Genomic DNA, 4,223 nt, shown 5'->3' with positions numbered 1-4,223 from the left:
GCTTGAGCCCCTGCCCCTTTATCCGTCTGTAAAAAGTGCCCTCTCCAGACCATAAATGCCGCTTTTACTATGGTGAAAGAATTGCAAATGCCCTCTTTCCATGCCATCATTCAAGAGAATTGCCTTGTCCAAACTCTCCTGAACTTGAACTCAGCATCTTATGTTGAAAGAATTGCCCTCTCTGTGTAGAAACGCATGCTGTGCATCACATCTCCAGTATTGCATTGATTATGCTAAGTTCCATGTGGTATCAAGCACAAAAGCCGTCTGCTATTTTCAATACTTTCACCAAAAGGCCCTTTAAGAGATTACAGCCCCTGCCTCTCTAACATTTTCTGCACGTCCCTGTTAGACTCTCCTCTTCCTCATCGTCTTCAGCCTGACCATGCGAGGCTCACGGCTCCCCCATGGGAAGGTAACCTGACGACCCCTTCCATCCGAAATGAAGAACCATTGAGTTGGGTGCTTAGTGGGATTCTAACACTGCCATTCGTTCTGTGACAGCGAGATGACGATCCCCTTTTCTCAGTAGCGGCAGGAAACAGATAACATGTCCATTAGTCGGGGGCCCATCCAACAGAGTCGTGCCCCAGACGGTGAAATTAGGGGATCAGAAGTGCCCAGGGATTTGACCTTGAGGAATGCCAACATCACCACACCCATGCCCTGGAGACGACAGCAAGAGGAGGCAGGAAGATTAGCTCCAGCATGGATTTTCGATTTAGTAATGGAGGCTATTTGGGTCAAGGATGGTAGTATGCGTTTGTGTGTACAGTGTCTGTGTGTTTGTATGCAGGGGATAGTAAGGTAATATCTAGGCTTTCTTGTGCTCGTCTTCCACGGCCAGGGCCCAGATGAAGCGGCAGGAAGTCACATGGGAGGTGAACAATGCAGAGAATGAGGGGCGATACACCAAGGCCCAGGAATTCACACCCTCCTCATCCCCCATCGCCGTGGGCCCTCGGCCAGCCGATAATGGACGGTGGCGCCCACCAGAAAAAACGCCCGCTTCCACGTTGCACACACATTTCCCCCTCCTACTTCACAAAATGTTTACATTCAGCGAGGAGGCTCAGTGTAGAGTGTCCTGTAAATTCCACGCTATACAGTAGAGGCTTGAGTTGTGTTCCGTTTTCCTTGGACTGCACATATCTGCAGGTCTTAAGGGCTTGAAATCTGTGGATTCAGGTCACAGATCTCACTCTTTGTCTCCTGTCAGGGATCTGTCAAAGGAATTTGTCAAAAGTCGCCTCCTCCAATCGGAACGAGCGCTGGGCTGTCCAATACTGATTACAGTGATTCATCATCCAGAGCCCTCCCTGCCACCACATGTTTGTTTTGATCTGTTCCCCCGTCGGCGTGGTGACAGTGAAAGATGAGGGACCATGTGGCCAGGCTATGGCCAAGGCCTAAATCGGCACAGCGCCATGGAAACCTGCCTTCGACACTAGTCAGCACTAGCCCACCCGAGCCCCGGCACTGAGCTCTGCCAAGAAGCTCCGAGGCCCCAGCTTGGAGCTCCGTCTCGGGGCCTACTAACGGGAGCAAGCTCACGCAGGGACATTCAGGGCAGATCTGGTCTCCTCGGCGGGCCAGGCTAGCTAATTGCAGGCCCATAAGTGTAACATTAGGTGATGGGGGGATTAAGTTATGTTGACCTGCACTCACTGGGGGGGCTAAACTGACACTCTCTTCCCTCCCCACGGAGGACAGTTCCTGAAACCCCCTGGAGGTGGACTTGGGGGGTCTCTGGGTCACATTAAGGGGGTACTGTGTAGCCCTGTGCAGGCAGCGAAGACCATGTGACCCGGTCCTCTAAAACAAGCACTGCTGTGTCCGTAATGTCAAACACTTCCTTCTCCTGCATCCATTAGCCAGGTGTTTTCTTTTTTTCTGTGTTGGCGAGGAACGTTTTAGTTCAGAAGGAAAACAAAGGTTGTAGAGATTGTGGGCCCAGTCTTTAATGAAAAAGTTCCCTGGTCTATTGTTTGAAATCAACTGCAAAATGTACCCAAGGAATCTATTCATTTTTGTTGTGGGGTAAACTTAGGATGATTTTGGTTTTAAATATAATTTACAAAATGCTATTTGTGTATTTAACTAATATTAATTAATGATAATTAATTTCAACATACATACAACTTATTCTTAACTTGTTTATTTCATAATATTCGGTATAGAGAGAATGGTCTATATGGGTATAAAGCCTAAGAATGAGATATTATAGAAATTAAATTAAATACATTTATTGTATTATCTTATTTTTTATGAATGTATTATTAAATTAGTCAATCATAATCAGTTTAATCTGTTCTGGACACTGTTAAAGCTAAACTTAATTTATCTTTTCAATAAACTACACTATTGAAAATACACATTTCAGAAATAAAACATAAATACAATAAAATAACCACTTGTCAGCATATTTTTTATAGTTCAATAAAATTAACTAGGCTTATTAGCCTTAATAAAACTTTATATTTGTGGTTAAAAAGCTAATACAATTTTCAACAAGCCTTTTCCTAAGTATTCACATATAATCACTTTTTCAATTATTATTATTACATATGAAGTGTTCTGTGCATTAAATAGCCTAGTCATCTGATCCTAAAGTGAATAGCCTAAAGCAACAACCATGCTCATTGCCACATTAAGTTGCCTAAAGGACAAACTCATGAAGGAAATGTGGACACTAAAACATGCATGATTGATGATTCATAATCCAGATAACATAATTTTCAGTCATAACTCATTACTCACCAGATGCATGTCTACTCTGGACGTGCGCTTTACAGTAGAAAACTAGTTGGGCAACAAGAGGCCTAACAGATTATGAAAGCACAGGCTTGTTTCATCGTATTCCAGTAATTTGTTATCATCATAGGTGTATAGCAAGTGTTGTTGTCCATTAAATACATAGTGTATCCATTACACTTGTGTTGAAACGGTTACCCTTATCTAACAGGCCTATTCACAAGATCCTCTAATCAAGTTCATTCTTTGCTCATTGCTAGTCCACTTTGTCCACCAACGTCAGATTCCCATAGCAGAATTAGCTACTTGTTTTTGCTTTTTTGTCCATTGTCTCATAAAGGCTACGGTAATAATTTCCGAGGCCTGCAAAATATGGACGGAATGTTTGACTGATGAGCCCAGCAACAGAGACGAGCAGAAATCCTTCACAGACTCACAGTCATGCCTGTTTGCAACAACAACCTCCCATGCGGAGAGAGCAGAGACTGCCAACATGTTCGAATGAATTGGATTAAAAAACAAAGGCCCAACCGTGTTTGGGTCTGATTTCTCAGCTCGTAAATCTTGACTTTATTTTTCCAGCACGTTCTCGCAGGTTGGGTTATTTTGTGTCAGATTTAATGATCTTTATAAGGACGTGTCATTGCTTGCTCTAATGTGTAGTGTGACATCACCCTCCTATTTACAGAGAAGCGATTATGACTAACGGGAAATGTAGGCTATATAAAAACAAATTCCACCCTGCTTTTAAATACATATATAAACTTGTTATAAATGAACTAGTAGTAGTCTACCTTGAATGAACTTCAAACATAGAGACAAGATTTGGATGAAGAATAAAAAGTGTCTACACAAAGCAGGCTACTTAAATTAACGCCTACACATTTAAACATACAATCAAATCAAAAGCCAGAAAGGCAAACAGCCAAGAGGCAAAATGTGAGCATGCAAAAGGAAGCAGCTAATAGCAGAAAAGCAGGATCAGAAGCTGGGCGTTTAAAACATGAACATAGTTACTTGCCTATATGACTCAGACTGCTTATTGTTCTTTTTATAGTGCTGATGGTGTGTCTCTGGTTTGATTTATCAGTGATCACTCCAGGTAGTTGGTATTTGATCTTCACCCAAGGCCAGTAAGGACAGCTGCTAACACTAAACCACAGCAACAAGAGACCTGATTTAATGCTATCAATCTCACAGACACATTTTGTTCAGCATTAAAAGGTGCCGCATCAAGAAAACAATATATTATGTAAGTTCTGACATTATGTTCACTGATATGCCATTAGCTTTGATTTATTATGTTATTACAGTCAGAGAGCAATATAAAATAAGTATAATTTTTTCTTTGATGACATCATTTTACATGTCTTTCGATTTATCCAGAACTACTTTTGATTAAATAATGAACTTCCTCCCTAAAACCAAACCATTATTAAGGAGTACCTGATCCATGGAAGGATAGGGCC

This window comes from Nannobrachium achirus (assembly GCF_963921795.1).
Source record: "Nannobrachium achirus genome assembly, chromosome: 12".
Lineage (NCBI taxonomy): Eukaryota > Metazoa > Chordata > Actinopteri > Myctophiformes > Myctophidae > Nannobrachium > Nannobrachium achirus.
This window is presented reverse-complemented; position numbering follows the sequence as displayed.